The following is a 21,832-nucleotide window of genomic DNA, read 5'->3' on the forward strand; positions in this document are numbered from 1 at the left end:
TCCAACAGATTAGTCCTGTTGGAATGCTGTTTGTAATAGGAAAACAAAGGATTTCCGTTTTATATAATCTTAGCCGAAATATTAAGAACTAGTCATAATGAAAAGAAGTTAAACCTACTTGCCATTTTTTAAAAAATTATTTCACTGCGTGAAAAGCTTCTCCCTTTCTATCATAGCCTCAGGATGTTTGACTTCTTTTTTTTTTCCAAACTCTCCTAAAGGTATATTTGAGATAACCTTACTGCTGGATGTAGGAGAGGGTGCTTATGGCTGATACTATTATTTTCTTGTAGTCTTTCTTCATTGTGAAGCCTCCTTACAGTAGCCATCCATATCTCAAATCTGAAAGAGCCAAATGGAAACAGTTTATTTCTGTCTGTCTGATTTTCCTTGGTGTCACTGAAGTAGGAAAAGGAGAGATGTTGCAAATCACTGAATAATAATAATAATAATAATAATAATAATAATAATAATAATAATAATAATAATAATAATAATAATAATAATAATAATAATAATAATAATAATAATAATTTAATTTTTATACCACCCTTCTCCTGAAGGACTCAGGGCGGTGTACAGGGCAATACAATAAAATACAATATATAAAATTAAAAGAAATATTAAATACAGTAGCCCAATTAAATAAATTAATACAAAATGTTAAAATACCCCTAAACCCATCAGACCAGGCCGGCTTGTTCAAATAAATATGTTTTTAGGTCACGTCGGAAGGAGCGAAGGTCGGGAGCCATCTGGAGCTCCACCGGTAAATGGTTCCAAAGGTCTGGCGCGCCCACAGAGAATGCCCTCCCCCTGGGGGCCGCCAGTCGACACTCTTTGACCGACGACACCCTAAGGAGGCCCTCTCTGTGGGAGCGCACTGGATGAAGGGAAGTTGATGCCGGCAGCAGATGCTCCCGTAAGTAACCCGGACCCATGCCATTTAGGGCTTTATAGGTCGTAACCAGCACCTTGAATCTTACCCGGAGGACAACCGGAAGCCAATGCAGCTCACGGAGTAGAGGTGTTACATGGGAGTATCGGGAAGCCCCCACCACCACTCGCGCGGCTGCATTCTGCACCAGAGAAAGTTGTACAATGAAAGATGGAATAATCATATACATACCTTGGCATCTTCTATCTAAATAAATGTAAAACCAACCCCCCCCCTAAAAGTTTCATTAAAATTCTCTTATTGAAAGAAAAGTTAAAAGCAAATTCTATTTCATCAGATTGAATATAATCTGTTAAAAGAAAAATAATGCAGATTTAGTATTATACAGAACTAAACACTATTCACAACCATACAAAATTGAACAAAGTGTATACTTATGAATGTAAATCATGGGTGTGTGGAACCAATTAAATGGTACCGCCCCAGACGCTTAATGGATCCCCAGAGGTTCCAGGTGGCGCTGGGGTCCCCACCTGCCTCCCTTGCTCACAGCTCGGCAGATGCCTTAGTGGAAGCCTGGGAAAGGACAGCCACTGAGGCTCTTGACCGAGTTGTACCCCTGCGGCCCCTGACCCGGTGCAGATCCCGTCGAGCTCCATGGTTCTCTGCGGAGCTCCGGGAGATGAAGCGTCGGAGACGGGGGCTAGAGAGCGGTTGGAGATCCAGCCGATCCGAATCCGACCGATTGCGACTAAGAGCCTACATTAGGTCTTATCTCGCTGCGATAAGGGAGGCGAGGTCTAACCACTTAGCCACTCTTATCGCGTCCGCAGATAATTGCCCGGCCGCCCTGTTTAGGGTGACTCGCTCCCTCCTAAATCAGGAGGTGAGGGAGGATCCCTTGCAGGGTCGTGCCGAGGAGTTTAACCAACATCTGTCAGACAAAATCGCTCGGATTCGGACCGGTCTGGACTCTGACTGGGCAGAGTCTGACGATCAGGACACGGGCGGTCTTGTCGATATCACCTGGGAGGAGTTTGATTCTGTGACTCCAGAGGAAGTGGACAGGATCATGGGGAGGCTGAGTACCACCACATGTTTATTGGACCCGTGCCCTTCCTGGCTGGTCTATGCAGCCCGGGAGAGGACACGCAGCTGGTTCCAGGCAGTTATATCGGCTACTTTGAATGAGGGTAGCTTCCCCGCCATCTTGAAAGAGGCGGTGGTGAGGCCCCTCCTCAAGAAGCCTGCCTTGGACCCAGCTGTATTGAACAACTTCCGTCCTGTCTCCAACCTTCGCTTTCTTGCGAAGGTTGTTGAGAGTTTGGTGGCACATCAGCTCCCTCTGGTCCTGGATGAAGCGGATTATCTAGACCCGTACCAATCGGGTTTCAGGCCCGGGCACAGCACGGAGACGGCATTGGTCGCGCTGGTGAATGATCTCTGGAGGGCTCGGGACAGGGGACATTCCTCTGTTCTAGTCCTATTAGACCTCTCAGCGGCTTTCGATACCATCGACCATGGTATCTTGCTGCGGCGTCTCAGGGGATTGGGAGTGGGAGGCATGGTTTTACAGTGGTTCTCCTCCTATCTCCAGGGACGTTCGCAGTCGGTGTTGGCAGGAGGGCAGAGGTCGACCGCGAGGTCTCTCGTTTGTGGAGTTCCTCAGGGGTCGGTCCTCTCGCCTCTCCTGTTCAACATCTATATAAAACCGCTGGGTGAGATCATTCGTGGTTTTGGAGTTGGGTATCATCAGTATGCTGATGATACCCAGCTTTTCCTTTCGACCCCAAACCACCCCAGTGATGCCCTCAACGTGATGTCCCGTTGCCTGGAGGCGGTTCGGGTCTGGATGGGGAGGAACAGACTTCAACTCAACCCCGACAAGACTGAGTGGCTTTGCATACCTTCATCCCGGGTTTATTTGGACATTCCACCTCTTGCTATGGGGGGTGAACTATTACCCCCTGTAGATAGGGCTCGCAACTTGGGAGTCCTCCTAGATTCACGGCTCACCTTGGAAGACCATATAGGAGCTGTGACTAGGGGGGCTTTCGCCCAGGTTCGCCTGGTGCGCCAGTTGCGGCCCTATCTAAGCCGGGATGATTTATGCACGGTCACTCATGCGCTCGTGACCTCTCGTCTGGACTACTGCAACGCTCTCTACATGGGGCTGCCCTTGAGGACCACCCGGAAGCTCCAACTGGTACAGAATGCAGCCGCGAGAGTTGTGTTGGGAGTTTCCCGATACTCCCACGTTACACCTTTGCTCCGTGAGCTGCATTGGTTACCAGTTGCCTTCCGGGTGAGATTCAAGGTACTAGTAATGGTGTTCAAAGCCCTACATGGCAGGGGGCCGGAGTACCTCAGGGAACACCTGCTGCCGGCATCAATCTCCCTGCGCCCTGTGTGTTCCCACAGAGAGGGTCTCCTCAGGGTGCCACCGATCAGAGAATGTCGATTGGTGGCCCCCAGGGGGAGATCCTTCTCTGTGGGCGCTCCGGAACTATGGAATCAGTTACCGGTAGAGCTCCGGATGGCGCCCGATCTTCGCTCCTTTCGTCGCGATCTCAAGATGTTTTTGTTTGTACAAGCCGGCCTAGCCTGATGGGGGATTGGTGGGGTTTTTTATTCTTGTATTCTTAATATTATCTTTGGGGTTTTATAATTGTAATATATCAATTGTTTTAAAATCGGGCAATTATTTAATTTTCTTTTAATATTTGTAACTTTGTATTTTATTCTTGCCCTGTGAACTGCCCTGAGTCCTCAGGGAGAAGGGCGGTATAGAAATATTATTAAATTAAATTAAATTAAATTAAATTAAAAATATCTAGGTTTAAACCAAAGTCAGTTCAGGAATAAAGGCAAATACTTATATGTGTCCCAGAATAATGTTGCAAGATTAAATCTGGGTCAGTCCCCAGGACCAGAGATTTATTTTTCTGAGCTTTCAGACTTATGCTGGAGCCCATTTTTCAGGGAACTTCTCCCTACAGACTAAAACAAAATCTCAGGAAAGATGTATTCCATTTTTTTTACCCATCTGTAATTGTTCTCTTTGTTTTCTGCATCTCAAAGAAAGGACAGTAAAATAACCATGTAATCTTGTTTCTCATAGTATAAACTCTACAGTCTCACTCCAGTATAACATCCATTCACATCAGAAGGATTGCAGAGGGGAGAAATAAACAGGAGTATATAGTATTCTTAGAGGAGAAAGTATCCACAGGAAAAAAAAACCTCCTCTATTTCAATATCATTTACTTGAAGAAAAGATAAGATAAAGTAATAGTTTGATTAAATTTCTTTTTTAAAAAATAGTATCTTTTGAACATTTCTTGATTCAGTTTTGGGATTGCTTATCTACATTTTTTTATACTCAGAGGGCTGATCTGACTTAATTTAAGCCATTCTTAATTTATCTATGACAGAATAAAAATGCATAAAGCTGTATAGGGTGATATGATACTATCAATGCTGGAACATATGGGGAAATCAGTTGAGTTTAAAAGGTGACCGTTCAGGTAAGTAATTCTTGTCATATGCCATTTCACAACAGCTGAAGTTACTGAATGGAACAGAGGTCATTGGGGAGGGATGGGAAGCCAAAGCCATAAGAGATTAGTAATTAGAGGCAAAAACCTTTCACCTCGGGTCAACACTGAAAATCCATAAGTTTGCAGCAGCTAGAACTCATTATCATCTGCAGCTTCTGTTATAAGCCTCATGAAATGAACTGATATAGCTCATATCTTTGAAATTACCATATGGACTGCATCATATTCAGTTCAAATGAACATTTAATTTCTAAGCTGCTTTGCCAAATAGGAACTATGCCTGTGTCATTGCACAATGCCAGCTACTATATTGTAACCTCAGCAAAGGAATAGATAGTCATATTCAATGCCACGATTACTGCTTATAAGTACAAAGGAAAAGGATTAGAGCATAGTAACATCTCCTGTGCCTAAAGGAGTTCATCATAGAAACTTATCTAGAAATATTTAAATTAACAACTTTACTATTTTGAGCAGAATGACTGGTTGACATTCATTATTGCTATGTGGTTAATTGCATTCAAAGATGTCTTATATAACAGTTGCTACAGATACTCATACATATACATATGTTGATTTGTCAACCAGAAGCTTCAGCAGCTATCTGGGCTAAACAATTCTGACATATATAGGAAAGTATTGTAAGGGGTAGTTTCTTATTTTCAAGACTGAAGGCTATGTTAATATGAGAAAACATTAGTCTAGTAGTGTTTTAAAAGCCATTGCTTTTATTACTATATATACTGTACTCAAGATTTTCTAAGAGCTATAAGATTTTGTACTGTTTCCTTGCATTCTTTCCTTTGCTATCAGCCTTTCCTTTAGCCTTAATACATATTCAAAAGTTAATTTCTCCAGTAAGATATCTCTCTCTCTCTCCCTTTCTCTCTTTCATTGACATTTTAACTCAGTCTGTCCACCTTGCTACTAGCCTTGTTATTGACTTCCACCTTTCTAAGCACTATAGCCTTTTCTAGAGAACTGGATCTTCATATAATGTGTCCAAAGTAGGATAATTTGAACCTAGTCATTTGTGCCTCAAGTGAGAATTGTGAATGAAGTTGTTCCATGATAAACTGATTTGTTTTTTATGCTATCCATTCTATTCTTAATGTTTTCTCCAATGCCAGTTTCAGAGCATCAATTCTCTGGAGACCTGAACTCTGGTGGGATTCAGCTGGTTCACACCACTTCAGCAGAACCGGTAGCTAATTTTTTGTTGCCCAGGCCCAGAATGAACACAGAGAACCGGTTGTTCACATATTTGAATCCCACCACTGCCTGAACTCATTGGTAGCCTCACATTGCAATGAAGAAGGACACACATTTAATTTCACAGTTACTAAGATCATTGGCAAAACATGTACAAAGATAGCCAAGGAAATAATTGAAGCCTGGGAAACAGGCCCCTTGTAAATTAACAGAAGTAATGATTTACCACCAGCTTATCAAATACTTAGGACCTGAGGGCTAGGCAGGACAAGGAAATGACAGCCAATCACCAGCCATCAGCACACCAATTAGTCAATAGGAAGGCACCACATTAAACAGGACTCATAGAACAGCTCAAAGCACATATTCCTGTAGAAAGAAGGGCCTGAAGATGAGCTCCAGCATGAGGATAAATCTCTGGTCCTGGTGACAGACCCAAATTCAATCTCTCATCATTATCCTAGGACATGTATATTTGTTTTCATTCATCAATTCTATTTTTATCCTGCATTTTAAAATTCAGCTTTCACTTCCATTGTGTCACAGGGAATGCCATGGCTTGTACAAACCTGATCTTTCTAAATATGTTTAAATGTCTTCTCCAAGGCCTTTATGGCTGCTCTAGCTGACCACTGTCTCTTTACTGCTTGTTTGTTTATTGTTGATAATTCATCCTAAAAATCAGAATCTATCCACCACTTTGTTATCTTTATTGTCATTTCTAAGGTTGATTGTTCTACCTATTGTCATTATTTTGGTCATCTTTATATTTAATTTTAATCTCATGTTTTTCATTGTGCTCCTTCACTTTTAGTAGCTGAGTTGCAGTTCCTTTACATTTTTTTTATCAGGATAGTATATCAACATAGCAGAGGTTACAGATGTTTATTCCTCCAATTTTAAAACCATACTTGGTTTATCGGCAGGAAGGACAAGGGAGACGCGTCTTCGTTAACAGGTTTATTTAGTCAGCCCGGACAACGGGAACGGTAAACAACGTGCTTATATAGGTAGCTGTCTAACGGGACAGCAAATCAGCTGGGCGCATTTTTCCCTCCAAGACAGGGGGCCAATCAGTCAGCTGTTAGGGCAGAAATTTCCCCAGCGACAGCGCTTAGCAGGTAACTAGGCAGGGAATCCTGTCAGCTGGTTTTGGCGGGCGGCCGGTGTTTGACAGCTTGTCGCCGCGACTGCGCATGCGCCAACTTTGACAGCTCGCGGCGGCCGCCGGGGGTTGCCGCGAGTTTGACAGATGAGTGGTGAATGCGCATGCGTCAGTATTTGACAGCTCGAGGCTGCCGCTGTGGGATAGCCGCGGTTTTGACAGCTCGCGGCTGTGTGCGCATGCGCGGCGTTTGACAGCTGTCAAACGGCCGCGTGTGCTTGCGGGAGCGTCTGCGCATGTGTCAGATTTGACAGCTGTCAGTGCGGCCGCATAAATGCGGCCTATGACAGCTGTCATTATGGTTTGCAGAACATTGCACCCCTTTCCCCCCCCCTTGAACTGAACAAGGTAGTTTAATTTTAACTTTTAACAGTGTTAGAACTTGTTGGCGCATTCCCGGCCCATTCGAAGTCCAGTAAGTATGCTGGCGGCCTTTTCTGTCGCGTGGATCTGCGAGGTGAAGGTTTCTCCATTGTTGCGGGGGCTTCCTCGGGAGGAAGGTCGGCTGGAGCGGGGACATTCTCTGGGTGAACGGTGCTGGGGGGTGCAGGATCTTCCACCGCTGTTTCTGGCGTGGAGGTGTTGGGGGGTGACCTGGGTCGGAGTTGATCTGCATGTCTCCGTAGTGTGAGTCCCGAGCCAGCATTGATGGTGTATGACAGGGGCCCGGTTTGATCGAGAACCACCCCCTGGGTCCATTTATCCCTTCCCCCATAATTTCGGGCCCAGACATTTTGTCCCTTAGAGAATGTTTTGTGTGGCAAGGTGTTGGTTTTTTCGGCCGCTGGTCTGTCTGGGTGCAGTCTGTCAAGTCGAGTGACTAGTCGGCGACCCCATCTTAGTTCTGCTGGGGATTTACCGGTGGTGGACACGGGAGTGGAGTGGTGAGCGAGGAGGAAGCGGGCGAGTCGACGGTGCCAGTTTCCGACGATCATTCTGCGCAGAGAGTCTTTGGTGGTCTTTACCATGACCTCTGCAAGGCCATTGCTGGACGGGTGGAACGGAGCCGATGTTGCGTGTCTAATACAGTTCCTCCTCGTGAAGATCTGGAAATCACGGGAGGTAAATTGAGGTCCGTTGTCAGTGATTATGACATCTGGTAGACCGTGGGTGGCAAAAACTCCCCTTAAGGCTTGAATAGTGGCCTCTGATGTGGTGCTTGAAACCGGGAGAACCTCCAGCCATTTAGAGTAACTATCTACAATAATTAAAAATGTTTGTCCCTGGAACGGTCCTGCGTAATCGAGGTGGATGCGGGACCAAGGATTGGAAGTGGTTTCCCATTTGTGGACTGGGGCGTGCGGAGGGGAGGGTCTGGTTTGCTGGCAGAGATAGCAGCCGGCTACATGCTGCTCGATGTCCCTGTCTAAGGATGGCCACCAGATGTAGCTGCGTGCCAGAGCCTTCATTTTTGAGATGCCAGGGTGGCCCTCATGTAGTGTTTGGAGAACTTTAGCTCTGTGGCATGAGGGGATTATTACCCTGCAGCCCCAAAGGATGCAGCCTAAATGTGTTGAAAGCTCTTGTCTTTTTGCAAAATAAGGTTGGATCGAGGGTGAGGGGCAGGTTGATTGCCAACCTGATGTGACCCATGAGAGTACCCTGCTGAGGGTGGGGTCCCTGGTTGTGGCAAGTGCGATGTCTTTAGCTGTTACTGGGCATTCAGTGAGTTCTTGTATGGCCAGGACTTGGCCGGCTGGGGCTGGATCAGGGTCTATTTGGGGGAGTGGGAGCCTGCTAAGGCCGTCTGCGTGGGACATTTCCTTCCCAGGTTTGTAGATTAACTGATAGGAGTAGGCAGAGAGGAATGTCGTCCAGCGAAGCATTCGCGGGGATAAAATTTGCGGGGTTTGGCGGTCCCATGTGAATATGCCCAGGAGAGGTTTGTGGTCCGTATAGATTGTAAAAGGTCTGCCGTAGAGGTAATCATGGAATTTTTTAATTCCAGCCACAATAGCCAGGGCTTCTTTATCTATTTGCGCGTAATTGCGCTCGGTTTTCGAAAGTGTCCTTGAGTAGTAAGCGATTGGGGCTTGCGTGCCATCGTTAAGGGAGTGGCTGAGGACTGCCCCGATGCCATAAGGTGAAGCATCGCAGGCGATGCATAGAGGTTTGGTTTCGTTGTAGTGCGATATGGTTGTATCGCTGGAAAGTAATTGTTTTAGCTGTTTAAAGCTGTCATTGTGAAGTGGAGTCCACTTCCAGGGGGCCCCTTTGTCCAGGAGCCTATGAAGGGGTTCTGCTATTGTGGCTTTTGCGGGTAGAAATGAATGGTAGAAATTCAGGAGCCCTAGGAATGCCTGGAGCTCCGTTTTATTTTTTGGGGGGGGTGCGGCTTGTATTGCCTGTATTTTTGCGTTGGTGGGGTGAATGCCCTTGCCGTCTATTTTGTACCCCAGGAATTCTGCGGAGGGCACTCCGATTGAGCACTTCTCACGTTTTAATTTTAAGCCAGCTGCGCGGAATCTCGAGAGGACTTCGTGCAGCCTGGTTGCTAGGGACTGGGTGGAATCGCCCGCGATGAGGACGTCATCAAAATACGGGCAGACTCCGGGGATGCCTTTGAGGGTGCGCTCCATGACTTCCTGGAATATTCCAGGTGCCACGGAGATGCCAAATTGGAGGCGGTTCACTTTGAACGCCCCTCTGTGCGTCACTATGGTTTGGGCTTCTGCGGTTTCCCTGGTTACAGGGAGTTGCAGGAAGGCATGTGCCAAGTCTAGTTTGGCAAAAATGGAGCCGGACCCTATTTCTGATAGAACATCTCTTACTGACGGAACTGGGTACGCATGCGGGTTGAGTGCGCGGTTGAGGGTCGCTTTATAGTCTGCGCAGATTCTGACGTCACCATTGGGTTTGACAGGTGTCACTATGGGGGTTTCCCAAGTTCCGCTGTCAGTGGGTTCTAGGACTCCTAGTTTGAGCAAGCGGTCTAGTTCTCTGTCTATTTTTGGTTTTAGGGCGAAGGGAACTTTCCTGGCTTTTATTCTAATTGGTCCGACCTCTGGTTTGAACTTGAGGTCGATGGGGGGGCCATTGTATTTGCCCAGTGAGCCGTCAAACACATCCGCAAATTTTTTGCAGATAGTATCTAAAGAGTCGGTTTGGATGCGGTTTGTTCCCTCGAGGCGAATGCCTAATGCCTCAAACCAATCTAGTCCTATTAAACTAGTTCTTGGTTGCTTGGTTATTTGGGCTGTTAAGTGGCCTGAGAATTTTTTAAAATCGACTTTCAGGACGGCTTGTCCCCTTAAATCTATTTGCGCCCCTTGAAAATCTGCCAGCAAGACCCTGGAGGGTTGGATAGGAATGCGGTGATTTGTTTTGGTGGCTATCTTTTGGAGGGTGTCTCCTGACAGGATTGAAACGGAGGATCCTGAGTCGACCTCCATTTCACAGGGGATTCCCTGTATTTTGACCCACGTCCTAACTTTGGCTCTGGGGATGTTGTTAGCGGGGGTTTTTGTTAAGGAGCATATGGACCCTATGACCCTTGGTTGAGGGCGGGGAGGGACTGTCCTACCTGCGGGGATCTCGTCAAGGTCGTGGAGGGTCTCCCGGTTTAGGCTGCGACATGCTGATCGGATGTGGCCGGTCTTGCCACAGCCGTGGCACTTCGCGTTCCTAAACCTGCAGGTGGCTCGGGCATGGCTTCCGCCGCAACTGGCACACTTTGCTCTGGCGTTGGTCTGCGGCTTCTTCGTGTTGGGGCCCGATTGTCGGTCATGGTTGCGGCTCCTTTCCCGGCCGGCGGTCATCCGGTTGAAGCGGGAGAGGATCGCATCGACCCCGGATTCGGGCTCCGGCGGCCCCTGGCCGAGCTCCCTGGCCTGATGGACAGAGTTGCCCGGGTTTTCGCCAAACGGCTCGATTTCGTCGCGATGGCTATCTTCGTATGCCATTATCTCCAGCGTGAGCTCTGCGAGGTCCATTGTGGGCTTCGCCACAAGTTTCCTCTGCAGGCGCGGGTTCTGGAGACCGGCGATAACTTGATCGCGGATCCGGTCCTCCAGGTCGGGGAAATGGCATTTGCGGGCGGCGTGCCTGACGGTCGCGATGAAAGCGGTGGTGGTTTCACCCGGCTGCTGCTTCCGTCGGGCGAACGAGAGCCGCCAATACAGTTCGGACCGCCTTGGCACGAAGTGTTTGCTGAGGCGGTCCGTGAGCTCGGCAAACGGAATGGTAGTGACCGGGTCCGGGCTGCAGAGGCCAACGGCGATATCGTACACCGCTGGCCCGCTCAGGCATAGGAGCGCGGCGGCCTTGTGGCGGTCCTCCGTGATCTTATTTACAAGGAGGTACCCCTCAACCTGGCCCAAATGCGACTCCCATCCTTCAGGGTGCCGGACGTCGAACTCCCTTATGTGTCCTAGGGCTGCCATTCCGGGTCCGCGGTACTTTGGGCGCCTGGTAGGTTGGCTTGTCCGGTCAGTGACTTAGCAAGTGACTTCAGCGGTTGACCGGACAGCAACACTCCTGGCCCGTGGCTTCAGCTAGTACCGGGATCCCACCTTCGTCGCCAGGTGGTTTATCGGCAGGAAGGACAAGGGAGACGCGTCTTCGTTAACAGGTTTATTTAGTCAGCCCGGACAACGGGAACGGTAAACAACGTGCTTATATAGGTAGCTGTCTAACGGGACAGCAAATCAGCTGGGCGCATTTTTCCCTCCAAGACAGGGGGCCAATCAGTCAGCTGTTAGGGCAGAAATTTCCCCAGCGACAGCGCTTAGCAGGTAACTAGGCAGGGAATCCTGTCAGCTGGTTTTGGCGGGCGGCCGGTGTTTGACAGCTTGTCGCCGCGACTGCGCATGCGCCAACTTTGACAGCTCGCGGCGGCCGCCGGGGGTTGCCGCGAGTTTGACAGATGAGTGGTGAATGCGCATGCGTCAGTATTTGACAGCTCGAGGCTGCCGCTGTGGGATAGCCGCGGTTTTGACAGCTCGCGGCTGTGTGCGCATGCGCGGCGTTTGACAGCTGTCAAACGGCCGCGTGTGCTTGCGGGAGCGTCTGCGCATGTGTCAGATTTGACAGCTGTCAGTGCGGCCGCATAAATGCAGCCTATGACAGCTGTCATTATGGTTTGCAGAACATTGCAATACTCATCTTCTTCCAGTCCAGCTCTGCATATAAGTTGAATAAATAAATATGAAGCCTCATTATTCTCCTTTGCCAGAATGAAGCTAGTCTGTTTTACTACATTCTTTCCATACTGTGGCTTTCTGACCTGTATATTTGTTTCTCATGAGGTGAATCATATCCTTATTTGCACATAACATGTGGTGCTTAAATTTCCCTACTCTTCATGTCTTTCTGAGATTCTTTCTTTTTGTATGTCTCTTCTATCTGATTAATAAATCCTATCCAGGTTTTTGCAGATTCTTTATGGTAATTTGGAATAATTTATCTTGGATGCATGTTTGTAGGTGTAAGTATATTGTATATAAAATGGATGTCACTTTCAATTATAGTTGCCTATAGCATTTTTTTTACATTTTTTTTCATGAGTGGTGGGGAAAAACTTTTCCAGCTTTGCTAAGCATTTAATTTACCTTGAGTAAAATTTTCTGGGCCACATTATTTTTAACATCTCTTTTCAACTGAAAAAGTGATCACTATATCCCCCAGATTAGTTAACTTCATCTTCCATAAGACATTTTCTTACACTAACAGTTTTATTGTAGTAACACGACACAGGCAATTTCATCCAAAGCTGACATTTATCATCCTGCACAAAACTGAATAAAGTGGAATCATAGAATTAGGGAGTCATAAAGGTGTTTTTTTTTAAAGAACTACAGAACTGACAAGCACACTGGCCACTATATAAAAATGACAGTAACCAAACTGCACATTAAGATAAGCCACTGTCAGAAGTGTTCAGTTGTCTTGAAATTCCAAATGGCAATGTGTGCTGTTACTAGAGATGATACCAAGCTGCACAATGACTAACCATCATACCAGGCTAATGAGCCTTGAAGGCAGTAGAGCCTTGCCATTCTGCTGATAATAAATTCTACTATATTTTTAAAGGCAAAGGATACATATTTAGAAGTGAAATGTAAGCATAAAGAAAGAGGCATCAGCTGCTGCCCAAAAGCTAAGCAATCAGTGGCTGGTAAGCCTCTCCACATTTGCCAGGAAGGCAAATGTTCAGTTGCTCTATCCAAGTTTTATTGACTTGTGGATAGTCACCTCAGATGAACCCCAGCTGTGCTTTTATGCAGAAAAAGGAGATTACTGATGAAAAGGTTGTCTTTTCCCCTAGACTATCCATATTCCTGCTAGTCAAAATAAAAAATAAAAAATGTGTCATTTTTATTTACTATCATTAATATTACACTGAAACATAAATATATCCCTTCTCCCTAGACTGAAAAAATTGGTAGGAAAGTTCCAATGGGACTGAATATCCTTTCCTTCTACACATGCCTCAGATTATGTTATTGCACCTATTCATGACTCTCAGGCTCTTTTCTCTGTTTTAGGTCAAACTGCCACTATCATTACTATAAGAATATATTTGTATCCAAACATTCTTTCACTGAGCTCATCTTGGAATGCCTGGACATGAATTTGTTCACCAAAACTTCTTTCAATAGATTGTTTCTCCAACTACATTGATTGATTTGTGCATTTAGAAGACATTGTATAAAACAGAACATGTTCAAGATTTAACAAATAAGGATGAATTTCTAGAAAGAACCAACAATGTTCCAACAGTTCTTGTTATCCCTTCCTCAACAATGCTAAAAAGATGTGAAAAGCAGAATAATGATCCTAAAGGGCTATTATTTGAATTCTATTAAGCGTTCAAAAATGTATATTGAAATAAATTTAGCAGTCACTTCCCTTCAACCTATTGTAAGAAAAAAGAGGGTTTAGCTCTATGTGTGAAACTTTTTGTAAATGTCTAAGAAGTCAACTCTAATTGTAGGAAATTAACTTAGTATTCAGAAGCACAGATAAAGCAAAGTCATTCATGGTGAATCACCTGTATATCATATTCATAATGGACAATGATTTATCAGTAGTACCAGAGAAGAATTAAAAATTTCTGTTCATTTTCAATATTGGGACACTATTTTGATTCACACTAATCACTATTTAGAAAGGCTGTGCAGACTTTGAAAATTATTCAGAAAATGTCCTTTAGACTTCATGCCAGTGTGAGCATAGATCTTGTCTGATGTTAATTAAAACAGCCTCTATATTTTCAGCAGTCCATGCCAGCCTGAAAAAAAACAGTGTGGATGCTTTCAGAATTGCATTAACTTTAATTGGTGAGCTCTCCAAAGTGAAAACATTAAAAAAATTGGCTGCTTTAGGGAATAACACAGGAATGTTCTGTTTCTACTGGTGCAAGGTATGAACACTTTTCCCAAATACTATTTGAAATCTGTAGAGTCCTACTATTTAGTTACAATCCATAACATGTGTTGATGCCATTTGAATATTTTTGACTTGTATTTGGTGTTGTAAACAATTATTTTAATCCTAACTTCAGTCACAGATAGAACTAGAATTCAGTGAAGAAAGCTATTTTCTTCTATTTACATTTTCTCTATAGACCTCTCTGTAAATTGCTTTTGCATAGGCTTTCCTATTTATTTAGCCACTGTCACAACTTTACCAAGATTTGAGTAATTTGTGTCTTTAATACTCTTATCTGACTCCCTAAGTAAGGAATTTGTCCTTACTTAGGGAGTCAGAGTAAGTGTATTAAAGACTTACTTAGAAAAATATTCAAGCAATTTGTAACAACTCACTACTTTGGAATGAAAGTTGGCCATGTTAACATAAATAAATAAATAATAAATATAGATAATTTGTGAATTTTAATGAATAATATGATCCAGTGCTTTCCTTTCCTCAAGAAACCTGAAGAAAGAGACTTAGGTAAAAATATAGAAAATTCTTTATTATTTCTATGTCTGAATCTTTGTTTTGAAGAAATATAGGTCTCTAAGGTAAAAAAATAGAATTAAGTTTTCTATTAATAAAAATTGTTCTTTATTTCAATATGTGTTTATATTTACTGGAAACAAACCACTATTGTATTACTAAACATTACCAGTTTGACTCCACAATGTCTTATATGTAATACAGGATACCATAGGAATCCCACTGTATTTGATGATATATTAGGATTTGTCATCATTTTATCCTGACATTATTAGGCAAATTTTAGAATTAAAAAGTTCTAAATTTGAATATTAGTGCAACATTTTCAGCTAAGATATATATGCTAAAAACATGCATGTTCCAAAATTTATGCAAATTACACAGATTTTAGGACAGCATTTGCTAAAAGTGCACATTTTCAATATCCATTAATCCACAAACATTTAGCTTTTCACAAGAGCAAGATCTGCCGTGGAGATTGAACAGATCAGTCTAATGGAAGCAGAATTATGGCAATATTTTTTTTTATTTTGTCAAAAGCAGCAGATACTCATATTTAATAAATAAACCTCTCACCTATTCTTTTACTGTCCACTTGATCTACCGTAAATATTCTCTTCTTTCAAAATAAAAACAATTGACCAATAGAAGCCACTAGTGGGTTTTTGCAGTCCAGATCTCATAGTTTTATATAACTGCCAAACTTGGAAGTGTTTGTTTGCTAGCAGTGAGACCAAAATAAAATCTTCAGTTGCGTTGTTGTTTGAAGCAAGAAGAAAACACAAATCAGTGCTTTTCAGTGTCTTTAGTAACTCAGAAGTGATTTTTATAGCTTATTTAACATATGTGTGATATTGGAAACAATTAATAGCATAGTTAGAGTTTCTTTAAATAGTTTCAGTTAACAGAAAATGCATGCTATCTTGTTGAAATCCCTTTATCTCAACATCATAAGCACTAATAGTTGTCACCTTGTACTATCGTAATCAGTGACAGCATCTCCTAAAAGTTAATGAGCCATAACACAGTGAAAGGAACAGTCTCCAGAGAAAGAACTCACATCATTCTTACAGTTATATTACTTTCCACAGAAGGCAGAGAAGGTGCTAAATGGCCTTAAATATGCTAAGTGTTGATTCATGGAATGTGAGAATTTAACTTATAATAGTAGAAAACTATAAATACATGTAATTATATAACTGGTTACTATGTTAAATTCTCCCAAGTTGACAATCTGGAAGTTTATTTAATTGATAACCAGAGAGGAAAGTGTTTAATTTGGTTAGTATCTTTTGTTAGTTTCTATTTGATGGTGTCGATGTTTCTTGAGAATGGAATACAAGCCTATCAACAACATGTAGTGTTATAGAATCACTAGTTCGTATATTTCAAACTACTGCCTTCTTTTTCTTTTTCTGTGTTTCAGTATTTAGTTGAAAATGTGCTAATATAGTAAAATAATGTTGGGCTTTTCTATATAATGTAATGAACATGCTACTATTTATTGTTTCTTGTGTATGTCTAATAGACGTTATTTAAAATTCTGTTTTTAAATAAGGCATATTTAAGTACTCACCCATTTAACCGCCTTGTATTTATTATTTTAAAGCAAAATTACATGCATTAAATGGCATTGTTTAACTAGATTTGTTGACAGAAATGTTCCATTTGGCTTCACCTAAGTTTGACTTTAATTATATCTATTGACTGTGACTGATAACTACTTTAATCATTCAGTAAACTTTGCTCTTGTGTTTCAATGTTCAGACTTATATTAAAGCCTATTTTTACATTTTCTTGCACCTTTACAATTAGATGTCCTTTTGAACCAAGTGTTTCAGAGAATAATCATATTAGATGGAGCTACCATCTCCCAAAATTAATTTTTCAAGATTTGTGGATTTATTGTTGCTTGAAATGTCCATGCTTGCATTTGATCAATTTTAATACTTTACTTTGTTCCATTAGGTATATAAATGGCTTCAAATAATTTTAATTATGGTTTTGAAATTAGGCATTTTTCTGTATCAAATATTTGATATAGCAAAACAGCAATAAAAACTCAAGGGGTCTTTTTTATAAATTGTTCTTCTAATTAATCTAGTTACAGACTATGGCTGTGAAAGTTGGACGATAAGAAAGGCTGAGCACCAAAGAATTGAGGCCTTGGGTGCTAGAGAAGACTGCCATGAGTCCCTTGGACTGCAAGGCGATCAAATTGTTCAGTCCTAGAGGAGATCTACTCTGACTGCTCTTTAGAAGGCCAGATCCTGAAGTTGAAACTCAAATACTTTGGCCACCTAATGAGAAGGAAGGACTCACTGGAGAAGAGCCTAATGCTGGGAAAGATTGAGGGCAAGAGAAGAAAGGGACAACAGGGTGCCTCCGATCAAAGAATGCCAATTGGTGGCCCCCAGGGGGAGGGCGTTCTCTGTGGGCGTGCCAGACCTGTGGAACCGCTTGACGGTTGAGCTCCGGATGGCCCCCGACCGTCACTGCTTCTAAAAACGTATTTATTTGAGCAATCTGACCTGGTCTGATGGGTTAGGGTTGGGGTTTTAATATGTTTTTAATTATTGTTTTAAATTTTAAATTTGGGCATTATATTTAATTGTTTTTTAACTTTTGTATTCTGTTTTTTATATTTATTGCCCTGTACACCGCCCTGAGTCCTTCGGGAGAAGGGCGGTATAAAAATATAATAAATAAATAAATAAACAGAGAATGAGGTGGCTGGATGGAGTCACTGAAGCAGTAGGTGTGAGCTTAAATGGACTCCAGAAGATGGTAGAGGACAGGAAGGCCTGGAGGAACATTGTCCATGGGGTTGCGATGGGTCAGACATGACTTCGCAGCTAACAACAACAACAGACTATTTGGTGCAGGTTAGAAAGGTTTTCTCTTAAATGGAGGTATTTACAAAGGTGTCTGGAATATCAGTCATCTTTTACAAGTCACATATCATTTTGTTCTATACTGCCCTCTAAAATTCAAAAGGATATATCTAGAATTATTGGTATGCCTATAGTATATAAACATTTATAATATTTAAAGATCTAAACATTAAATAAACTTTTAATTAACTATGATTCAACATGGGGAAAAAACAAGAAAATGAAAAGCTGGTCTAAAAATATCTTAATATTTTAGAATTATTGGTTAAAATGAAAATCCTAACATTGCAATTTCAGAATATGTATCAAGGCATTGATAATGGTAATGAAACAAAATAAAACTTGACAATTTTCATGCAAATATTACACACACACACACACACACACACACACACAATGATACAAAAGGATCTTGACAGACTTGAACACTGGGGGCTATCTAACAAATGAAATTCAATGGTAAAAAAGTAAGGTTCTACATTTAGGTAAAAAAAAAACAAATGCACAGGTACAGTATAGGTGGTACCTTGCTCAGTAGATCATGTCAAACCAATTTTATTTCATTCTTTGATAAAGTGATTAAATTAGTAGACAAGTGAAATGCTGTAGACATAGTATACTTAGATTTCAGTAAGGATTTGACAAAGTAGACCACAACCTGCTGTTTAGTAAGCTAGAAAAAGGTAGGATAGACAACATCATCACCGAATGGATTTGTACCTGGGTGACAAAATTTACTCAATGAGTAATCCTCAATGGTACTATATCCACATGGAGAGAAGTAACCAGTGGGGTACCACAAGGCTCCGTCTTAGGCCCAAAACTCTTCAATATCTTCATAGATGACTTAGATGAGGAAATAGATGGGCAACTCATCAAATTTGCAGATGACACTAAATTGGCAGGAATAGCCAACACTCCAGAAGACAAGCTCAGGATCCAAAAAGATTTTGACAAACTTGAATAATGAGCCCTATCTAACAAAATGAATTTTAATGTGGATAAAACCAAAGTTTTACATTTAGGCAGGAAAAATAAAAGGTATAGTACATATTAGGTGAGACCTGGATGAAAAACAGTAACTGTGAAAGGGATCTCGGAGTCCTAGTGGACAATCACTTAAATATGAGCAGCAGTGTGCTGCAGCTGCCAAAAAAGCCAACACAGTTCTAGGCTGTATTAACAGAGGAATAGAATCAAGATCACATGAAGTGTTAATACCACTTTATAATGCCTTGATAAGGCCACATGTGGAATACTACATCCAGTTTTGTTCACCATAGTGTAAAAAAGATGTTGAGTGCAGAGAAGAACAACAAAGATAATTAGGGAACTGGTGGCTAAAATATATAAAGAATGGTTGCTGGAATTGGGTATGTCTAGTTTAATGAAAAGAAGGACTAGAGGTGACATGATTGCAGTGTTCCAATATCTAAGGGATTGTCACAAAGAAGAGGGAGTCAAGCTATTCTCCAAAGCACCTGAGGGTAAGACAAGAAGCAATGGATGGAAACTAATCAAGGAGAGAAGCAACCTAGAACTAAGAAGAAATTTCCTGACAGTTAGAACAATTAATCAGTGGAACAACTTGTCTCCATAAGTTGTGAATGCTCCAACACTGATAGTTTTTAAGAAGATATTGGACAACCATTTGTCTGAAATGGTATAGGGTTTCCTGCCTGAGCAGGGGGTTGGACTAGATGACCTACAAGGTCCCTTCCAACTCTGTTATTCTATTCTATTCTATTCTATTCTATTCTATTCTATTCTATTCTATTCTATTCTATTCTATTCTATTCTATTCTATTCTATTCTATTCTATTCTGGACATCCTAAATTAGGAATAGATAATCATAGAAAAAATCTATATAGTTGCTAAGAGTCAATGACAAATTTGTAGCAGATAATAAAATTAGGCATATTATTGCATTTATTTTGGAAAATGTATGGATTTAAACAGAATCCATATTAGATTTAAACAGAAATATCAGATATTTTTATAAATTAATGCATTAAAATATTTTTGTAAAATAAATTAATAGTTGTTTTATTAAATTGCTTTATTTACTGCTTTATTAAAACATTACTTCACATTTGAAAACATAAATATATCCTTGATAAAAGACACATTTATGACTTACATAGAGCAGAATAGTCTGTGCATAGCTTCTCTCAGATTAATAATAAATAATGAAAAACAACAAATAAATAAATAAAATGAAACTTCTGAGAAGTTTATCCTTTGGAACTAGTTACATAACATTGCTGAAAATATTTTTGGTTAGACTGCCAGGAACACCTCACCACTAAGCAAGGCAACAGAGGAGAACCTGGCAAGGATAAAGAAGCTTTGGGTACTAATTTTAGTGAAGGTAAAAAGGAGACAAAATGTCAGGCAAGTAGGTGGATGCACTTCAGCTTCTACACAAGACATTCAATGAAAGATTATACACAGCTGTCATTTGATATTGGTTAAATTAGGATACATTACAATGATATTTTCATACTTTATATGGTGGTAATGTAATAAAGAAAGTTATATGCTTCCAGCATAAAATTTTCAGTGAGGTACACATAATTTCTAAATAAAGAATAAATAAGAATCTAATTAAAGAATAGTGATAATTAGCACTATCTATTTATTTAGACATCAGCCTTTAAGCTTAAAATAAGTAACTTATTATTTACTTAATTTTAGCAGCTGAAATAATAATTGTTCAACTGTGGAAATAATTGGAATAATGGAAAATCTTAAATTGTCTTAACAGTTGAGTTGCAAATAAGTCTTCTTCAACTGCCATGCTATAAAAGCTTACAGATGAAGTGAGAATAATGAAACATCAGGGACAGGAACCAATTTTTTATAAACCCTGGGTGAATTATTTTAACTATAACAGACCTATTATTTGCAACGATCCATAGCAAAAAAGAAGGGGTTCATTATGTCTCTCTACTATTTATTTTCCACCATTTTTTCCCTATTACAGATTTAGTCATTTATTACAAATATGTATTGACTATTTAATTAAAAGAAGTCTGAAACATGCTATCAGCTATCAGTTAAAATCATATTTAATGCCTACTAATTAAAATGCTATGTCTACAACTTGATAACTCGGATCTTCCTTTTTTATTTATTTATTTTAATTCCATTTATATCCCGCCCTTCTCCGAAGACTCAGGGCAGCTTACAAGCTTAGCAGTAGCCTTCATCCTATGTATATGCCTGCTTATTAGGGCTTTCATACACCCCCCAAGCGGCATTATTACAAAGTCAGCTTAATTGCCCCCAACAATATGGGTCCTCATTTTACCTACCTCGGAAGGATGGAAGGCTGAGTCAACCTTGAGCCTGGTGGGACGCGAACCTGCACTAATTGCAGGCAGCTGGTGTTACTTAAGGAGGCATTAGCCCACTGCTCCACCAAGGCTCCTTTGATGATAGTATGTATATACAGTATATATAAAAAAACTAGAGATGACTTAGCCCTCATCTCAATATTCAGAACGTTCAGGGAAATTTGATTTGTCTTTCAGGAGTTCAAACAATTGTTCAAAAATATTCTTTAATATAAATAATATAATATAAATAATATAATATAATATAAATAATATAATAATATAAATAATAGATTATACATCCACTTGCAGTTTTCCATTACTACAAACCATTTTTCTCTTGATAAATTACATGAGAAAAAACATCAATGTCAAAGTACAGTGAATAACTTAAATTTCCTATCCTGCCTCTATTGTGCAAAATGTGTGGACATAAAGAAAAGCAATTTATTATCCCATTGTTATTTTGGCTAAACAATCTTGTTTTCTCACTGTCAATTGTCATTTGAGGCTACTAGCTTTAATATGAACATCTGCCTATATTAATTATAATATAGGTATAAGTTCATATTAAAGTTAGTAGCACTAATTGATGAAAGGATGAGATAGAGATTACCTTTGTAACCTGGTCCTGGGAATAAAGGAACTGGCACAAGTTATTTATACCTATTACTAATTTTTCCAAAAATATGTTTAAGAAGATAATAAACTTGGCTTCTTCCTGATCTGGGGCTGACAAGCACATAATGCAGCTTTAAAGCCATATTGGTCTGGGGCCAGAAAACCAGTCACAACACTGCACTTTCTCTTCCTGTCATGGCTATTCCCTTACTATCGGTAGTAATTCCATCTATACCCCCCC

At 41.2% G+C, this 21,832-nt stretch overlaps 1 long non-coding RNA gene across 3 annotated transcripts in view; it reads right to left on the minus strand.

The window, feature by feature from the left end:
• LOC308670836 overlaps positions 1-15,511 on the minus strand; it is a 30,095-nt gene extending 14,584 nt beyond the window's left edge. The window contains exons 1-2 of one of the 3 annotated variants that reach the window (XR_014027090.1): positions 15,314-15,511; positions 119-342 (exon numbers count right to left, since the gene is read on the minus strand). This is a non-coding gene — a long non-coding RNA (uncharacterized lncRNA). The remainder of the gene's footprint in view (positions 1-118; positions 343-15,313) is intronic. The other 2 variants (XR_014027091.1, XR_014027092.1) reach the window with 2 other exon arrangements.
• Positions 15,512-21,832: the final 6,321 nt, after the last annotated feature.

Source organism: Vipera berus (assembly GCF_964194415.1).
Source record: "Vipera berus genome assembly, chromosome: 7".
NCBI lineage: Eukaryota > Metazoa > Chordata > Lepidosauria > Squamata > Viperidae > Vipera > Vipera berus.